Below are 8,435 nucleotides of genomic sequence, written 5' to 3'. Positions count from 1 at the left end.
TAACCCTGGAAGAAATATTTAAGCGTTCAAAACATACGTCGAGACATCTAAACTCACAGACTAACCCCATAACAGTGACACATAACTGGGCATGATTTTATTCACTAAAGACTCTGTATTACAGCTTTCATGATCTTGGCCGGGTTAAGTGTGACTTCTCGTAGGATTTCCCACTCGACCATGGTAACCCTGGAAGAAATTGCTAAGCGTTCAAAACCTAAATCCATACATCCAGGCTCACAGACTAACCCCATAACAGTAACACATTACTGGGCATGGTTTTATTCAATAAAGGCCTGGGCCCACAGACTCACCCATTACTATAATACTTTTACGGGCATGATCTTGGCCGGGTTAAGGGTGACTTCTCGTAGGCTTTCCTACTCAACCATGGTAACCCTGGAAGAAACGTTTAAGCGTTCAAAACCTAAATCCACACATCCAGGCTCAAAGATCAACCCCATAACAGTAACACATTACTGGGCATGATTTTAATCAGTTATGGCCTGGGCCCACAGACTCAACCTATTACTATAATACTTTTACGGGCATGATCTTGGCCGGTTAAGTGCAAGTTCTCAGACGCTTTCCCACTCGACCATGGTAACCCTGGAAGAAATATTTAAGCATTCAAAATCTACGTCCAGACATCCAGGCGATATTGGCCGGATTAAGGGTGACTTCTCGGACACTTTTCAAGTCGACCATGGTAACCCTGGAAGAAATATTTAAGCGTTCTAAACCTAAGTCCAGACATCCAGACGATATTGGCCGGATTAAGGGTGACTTCTCAGACACTTTTCAAGTCGACCATGGTAACCCTGGAAGAAATATTTAAACGTTCTAAACCTACGTCCAGACATCCAGACGATATTGGCCGGATTAAGGGTGACTTCTCGGACACTTTTCAAGTCGACCATGGTAACCCTGGAAGAAATATTTAAGCGTTCTAAACCTACGTCCAGACATCCAGGCGATATTGGCCGGTTTAAAGGTGACTTCTCGGACACTTTTCAAGTCGACCATGGTAATCCTGGAAGAAATATTTAAGCGTTCAAAACATACGTCGAGACATCCAAACTCAAAGACTAACAGTGACACATAACTGGCCATGATATTATTCAATAAAGACCCTGCATTACAGCTTTCTTGAAGGCCTGGGCCCACAAACTCAGCCCATCACTGTAACACTTTTATGGGCATGAACTTGGCTGGGTTAAGTGTGACTTCTTGTAGGCTTTCCCACTCGACCATGGTAACCCTGGTAGAAATTTTAAAGCGTTCAAAACCTAAGTCCAGACATCCAGACGCTTCAACCAGGCGATATTGGCCTGTTTAAGTGCGACTTCTTGGACGCTTTTCCACTCGACCATGGTAAACCTGGAAAAAATATTTAAGTGTTCAAAACATACGTTGAGACAGCCAGGCTCACAAACTAACCCCATAACAGTGACACATAACTGGCCATGATTTTATTCAATAAAGACCCTGCATTACAGCTTTCTTGAAGGCCTGGGCCTACAAACTCACCCCATTACTACAACACTTTCATGGGCATGATCTTGGCCGGGTTAAGTGCGAGTTCTCAGACGCTTTCCCACTCGACCATGGTAACCCTGGAAGAAAATTTTAAGCGTTCAAAACCTACGTCCAGATATCCAGACGCTTCAACCAGGCGATATTGGCCGGTTTAAGTGCGACTTCTCAGACGATTTTCCACTCGACCATGGTAACCCTGGAAGAATTTTTTAAGCATTCAAAACTTAAGACCAGACATCCAGGCGCTTCATCCTGGCGATATTGTTCGGGATTAAGGGTGACTTCTTGGACGCTTTTCAACTTGACTATGGTAACCCTGGAAGAAATATTTAAGCGTTCAAAACCTACGTCCAGACATCCAGGCTCACAGACTAACCCCATAACAGTAACCTATTACTGGACATGATTTTTGTCAGTAAAGGCCCTGTATTACAGTTTTCTTGAAGTCCTGGGCCGACAAACTCAACCCATTATTATAACACTTTTATGGGCATGATCTTGGCCAGGTTAAGTGTGACTTCTCGTAGGCTTTCCCATTCGACCATGGTAACCCTGGAAGAAAATTTTAAAAATTCAAAACCTAAATCCAGACATCCTGGCACTTCAACCAGGCGTTATTGGCCGGTTTAAGTGCAACTTCTCGGACGCTTTTCCACCCGACCATGGTAACCCTGGAAGAAATATTTAAGCTTTCAAAACATACGTCGAGACAGCCAGGCTCACAGACTAACCCCATAACACTGACTGGGCATGATTTTATTCAGTAAAGACCCTGTATTACAGTTTTCTTTACGGCCTGGGCCCACAAACTCACCCCATAACTATATCACTTTTATGGGCATGAACTTGGCCGGGTTAAGTGTGACTTCTCGTAGGCTTTCCCACGAGAAGTCAAATTTTTAAAATTTGGTAACCCTTGAAGAAATTTTAAAGCGTTCAAAACCTATGTCCAGACATCCAGGCTCAGAGAATAACCCCTTAACAGTAATACATTACTAGGCATGATTTTATTCAGTAAAGGCCTGGGCCCACAGACTTATCTCATTACTATAACACTTTTATGGGCATGAACTTGGCCGGGTTAAGTGTGACTTCTCGTAGGCTTTCCCACTCGACCATGGTAACCCTGGAAGAAATTTTTAAGCATTCAAAATTTAAGTCCAGACATCCAGGCACTTATTCAGGTGATATTGGCTGCGTTAAGAGCGACTTCTCGGACGCTTTTCCACTTGACCATGGTAACCCTGGAAGAAATATTTAAGCGTTCAAAACCTACGTCCAGACATCCAGGCTCACAGACTAACCCCATAACATTAACACATTACTGGGCATGATTTTATTCAGTAAATGCCCTGTATTACAGTTTTCTTTAAGGCCTGGGCCTACAAACTCACCCCATTACTACAACACTTTTATGGGCATGATCTTGGCCAGGATAATGTGACTTCTCGTAGGCTTTCCCACTCGACCATGCTAACCCTGGAAGAAATATTTAAGCGTTCAAAACATACGTCGAGACATCCAAACTCACAGACTAACCCCATAACAGTGACACATAACTGGGCATGATTTTATTCACTAAAGACGCCGTATTACAGCTTTCATGAGCTTGGCCGGGTTAAGTGTGACTTCTCGTAGGATTTCCCACTCGACCATGGTAACCCTGGAAAAAATTGCTAAGCGTTCAAAACCTAAGTCCAGACATCCAGGCGCTTCAACCAGGCAATATTGGCTGGGTTAAGTGAGTCTTCTCGTACACTTTCCCACTCGACCATGGTAACCCTGTAGGAAATTTTTAAGCGTTTAAAACCTAAATCCAGACATCCACCCATCCAGCCGAGTTAGATGCGACTTCTTGGACGACTTTTTCACTCGATCCCCACCACCCTGGATAAAATTTTTAAGCATTCAAAACCTAACCCCAGACATCCAGGCGATATTGACCGGGTAAAGTGCGAATTCTCGGACGCTTTTCCAATCTACCATGGTAACTCTGGCGGAAATTTTTAAGCGTTCAAAACCTAAGTACAGACATCCAGGCACTTCATCCAGCCGATCTTGGCCAGGTTAAGTTCGACTTTTTGACGCTTTTCCACTCGACCATGGAAGCTATGGAGGAAATTTTTAAGCGTTCAAAATCTAAGTCCAGACATCCAGGCGCTTAATCCAGCCGATCTTGGCTGTGATAGGTGCTCATTCTTGGACGTTTTCCCACTCTAACACCGCCACCCTGGAGAAAATTTTTAAACGTTTCAAACCTAAGTCCAAACTTCAGTCGTTAACTTCAGGCCAGGTGTGTGTGCCCGATGAAACCACCTATATCCCAGCAAGCTAACAGTTGTTTGTTGACTCACTAGTATGTTTATCAGTATCAGTGTGTGTGAGGCCCAAGAGCTACAGATCTCCATCCTGTAGATGGAGGAGAACACAACCTTCTCATGTTGAACCCAACTAAAACCGTTTCCTGTTCTGTTCTCATTGTACAGTATGTGCCGTGTTTCAGTGTCTGAGTCTCTTAACTTGTGATGTGTCTGCTTCTCTTTGTAGGACACGTAGTGTTCATGTCTTCAAAAGCTTGGTTAGCCACATGCCCCTCGTGATTTCGCTGATGAAGGGATTTCCAGACAATGGTCACCTGTCCAGAGAAGAGAAGCGTTTCATCTCCTGTCCAGAACCGTGCACACATGATCACTGAAGAAGAAGTGGAAAGTCGACCAATCAAAATGAGCTTCACTGTAAATAAATGAACCTAATGGAGTACTACTAAAGCTGATTTAGATGAATCATTGATAGTTCATGTTGTTTTAGCATCTCAGAAATATCCACCTTGATTTTTTTCTCATTATTTTTTAAACATAGGAATAACTTTCATACGTTAGCTTCATATTTTACATGTTAGCTCAGTTTGAATAAAATCATGCTTGATTTAAATCATCCGTCATCCTTGGCCCCATGTTTTCACTCTATAATATGAAGGTCAAATGATTACGAATGATTTAAGAACAAATGAATATTAAAAAAACTGAAAGACAACACAAGTATATGTTTGATCTCTTGAAGAAGCACGCACACACACACATACACGCACACACACATATATACACTCTCACTCTCTCACACACACACAGGTTGCTACAACGTACATTTTTATTTTATGTATGTTTGTATAAATGGTAAATAAACTGTTTAATAAGAATAATATTAGTAGAATTTTTTTTCCAGGGTTAAAAAACACATGGTTGACTCTTTATACAGGGTCACATGATTGATTCAGTACATCCTCAAAACGACATTCAATCAAAAATGGGTGACCCTGATGAACTTAATCCTGATTATACAGGTGTGGCCAAAAGTTTTGAGAATGACACAAATATTAGTTTTCACAAAGTTTGCTGCTAATCTGCTTTTAGATCTTTGTTTCAGTTGTTTCTGTGATGTACTGAAGTGTAATTACAAGCACTTCATACGTTTCAAAGGCTTTTATCGACAATTACATAGCAAATAATGACTCTTTGCATAAATGCCGTGTTGGCCCTTCTTTTTCAGGACCTCTGCAATTCGACTGAGCATGCTCTCAATCAACTTCTGGGCCAAATCCTGACTGATAGCAACCCATTCTTTCATAATCACTTCTTGGAGTTTGTCATAAGTAGTGGGTTTTCGTTTGTCCACCCGCCTCTTGAGGATTGACCACAAATTCTCAATGGGATTAAGATCTGGGGAGTTTCCAGGTCATGGACCCAAAATTTCAACGTTTTGGTCCCCGAGCCACTTAGTTATCACTTTTGCCTTATTGGCACGGTGCTCCATCGTGCTGAAAAATGCATTGTTCTTCACCAAACTGTTGTTGGATTGTTGGAAGAAGTTGCTGTTGGAGGGTGTTTTGGTACCGTTCTTTATTCATGGCTGTATTTTTGGGAAAAATTGTGAGTGAGCCCACTCCCTTGGATGAGAAGCAACCTCTCACATGAATGGTCTCAGGATGCTTTACTGTTGGCATGACACAGGACTGATGGTAGCGCTCACCTTTTCTTCTCCGGACAAGCCTTTTTCCAGATGCCCCAAACAATCGGAAAGGGGCTTCATCGGAGAATATGACTTTGCCCCAGTCCTCAGCAGTCCATTCACCATACTTTTTGCAAAAGATCAGTCTGTCCCTGATGTTTTTTTGGAGAGAAGTGACTTCTTTGCTGTCCTTCTTGACACCAGGCCATCTTCCAAAAGTCTTGGCCTCACTGTGCGTGTAGATGCGCTCACACCTGCCTGCTGCCATTCCTGAGAAAGCTCTGCACTGGTAGCACTCCGATCCTGCAGCTGAATCCTCTTTAGACGAGGACGATCCTGGCGCTTGCTGGACTTTCTTGGACGCCCTGAAGCCTTCTTAATAAGAATTGAACCTCTTTCCTTGAAGTTCTTGATGAGTCTATAAATTGTTGATTTAGGTGCAATCTTAGTAGCCACAATATCCTTGCCTGTGAAGCCATTTTTATGCAACGCAATGATGGCTGCACGCGTTACCATGGTTAACAATGGAAGAACGATGATTTCAAGCATCACCCTCCTTTTAACATGTCAAGTCTGTCATTCTAACCCAATCAGCCTGACATAATGATCTCCAGCCTTGTGCTCGTCAACATTCTCACCTGAGTTAACAAGACGCTTACTGAAATGATCTCAGCAGGTCGTTTAATGACAGCAATGAAATGCAGTGGAAAGTTTTTTTCAGGTTTAAGTTCATTTTCATGGCAAAGAAGGACTATGCAATCCATCTGATCACTCTTCATAACATTCTGGAGTATATGCAAATTGCTATTACAAAAACTTAAGCAGCAACTTTTCCAATTTCCAATATTTATGTCATTCTCAAAACCTTTGGCCACAACTGTACATATACTGTTGATACACATTTCTTTCATAAACTCCAATTTTCTATTAATACACAATTCCAAACCTTTCCAAAACAATCTTGAGTAAATGAGAAAAGAAAGATGCTAAATAGTTTTCTTTTGTTTACCAAAGTTGACAGCTATACGAAATGTTAAGCTTAAATATTTCCAAATGTAATAAATTCTATAAAGTAGTTTGTAAGACACTTCCTTCATTTTGATACAACATTTATTTGGCAGTATTCATTCTTTAACACAAGAGATATAACCAAATAAAGAAGAGCAAAGGACACAGAACAAAGAGCATTTGTTCAAATCGTATTAATTAATATATTGTTGTCTTAAAACAAATACAGTTTTTCAAATGTGCACACTTTTGGAAAAAAATGCTAATTCTCCTGGTTTCACAGGTGATTGGATTTTCTGAGGAAATCCTGTATACGACAACAATTACCCATTGAAATGAACTAATTTACTTGCATCTTACTAAAAGAATACCTCCTTTGAGCCAACGATAAAATAAAGATCTGTTTTTAAATAATATGCCCTTGTTATTTCATATGAAATAGTTGTGGGGTGAAAAATGGTGAAAAGAGCTTGTCTGTGAAAACCGGCCAATTTAGCAGGAATTTTGTCAACAGAGAAATTATGTTCCAATAAAAAATCTATGCTTCCAAGAAAATTAAATATATCATTAGGGAAGGCATTCCGAGGATTTTAATAAGAAATTATGAATAAAATAAAACTGTATCAAATGCTTGATATTTTCAGTAATATCTTATATTTTTTTCTTTAAACATTCATTTTCAAGCAGGTTTACTCACAGGTTTGATGACGCACCAAGATACTGAAAGCTGATTGGTCTCCTGACAGTGATCGGTTAAATACGCGGGAAAATAGCGCGCTTCAGTTTAGTCAGAGATCATAGTAACTTCTCTGATTTATATAGTAATTTATACATTCATTAATAAATATCGCTATATAATAATGAAAAGTGCATAAGATTCAACGCTTCCGATAAAAGCGTACGCTCGCGCTGTTGTACTCACGCACGCGACGTCACGCGCACCATGTACGTGAACTACAGTTTCTATGGCGACGCGTGTTATGACGTGAATTCTACACATAAACACTCAAACCCATCGATATCTGTTTGTTGAGAGACGAGGCAATTTCAGAGACTTTCGAGATTATTTCCTGACACTGTGATTTTCGACGCAGTTCAGAGCGAGAGGAGACTTTTATTTTAGGAGATCGGAGGATATTTCCTTTGAGTACAGTTTGAAGGAAGTTTTTTTTATTTCTCTTCTTATTTCTTTCTCTTTATTTCTCTCATTCTTTCTCTCTTTCTTTCTTTCTTTCTTTCTTCAACTAATTATTATTATTTTTTTTTATTTACTGTATTTCGTGGAGTTTGGAGAGATTGTCAGCCGCTCTTATGAGTGAAAGACAAGGTGAGCGTTTTGTTTGTTATTGCTATGTTATGGTATGATGTTGTACAATGTTTGACTGAATTAATGTGAAGATATGCCTTTGATTTTCTATTCAAGAGCAAATAGAAGTAAAAGCAATTGGTGCTTGGTTATGATAAAGGTTGCTAATAGAGGCTGTAAGTGTCTGATGTGTGAAATATTGCAGCCTCGGGCCGCTCCAGATCCAGGAGTGCTGCTGTCTCTCAGGCGGCTGCTCAGCAGGTTGGGAGAAGCGGCTCTGGTGACGACACTCAGGAACCGCTGACCAACCCAAACCTGCCTCTGAGCCAAGAGCTGCCTGGGTACATCGCTCCTCTGCCGCCAGAGTTGGCCGCTTCTGTGTCTGTGTCTCACGGGAAGAGGAAGCGGCAGAGCGGCAGCCAGGAGGATGAGGGTCCGTCCCCTCATACAGAAGAGCTGCCAACGCGCTCCCGCAGAGGTCAGAGTGCACTGAGATTAAACACCTCACCACTCACTAAACGAGTCGTCACTGAAGACGTTACAGTAAGGTCCCGCTTTAAAGAGGTTTCTTGTGATC

The sequence above is a fragment of the Puntigrus tetrazona genome, chromosome 1 (assembly GCF_018831695.1).
Source record: "Puntigrus tetrazona isolate hp1 chromosome 1, ASM1883169v1, whole genome shotgun sequence".
Taxonomy (NCBI): domain Eukaryota; kingdom Metazoa; phylum Chordata; class Actinopteri; order Cypriniformes; family Cyprinidae; genus Puntigrus; species Puntigrus tetrazona.
The sequence above is the reverse complement of the archived record's forward strand: the minus strand, read 5'-3'. Positions refer to the sequence as shown.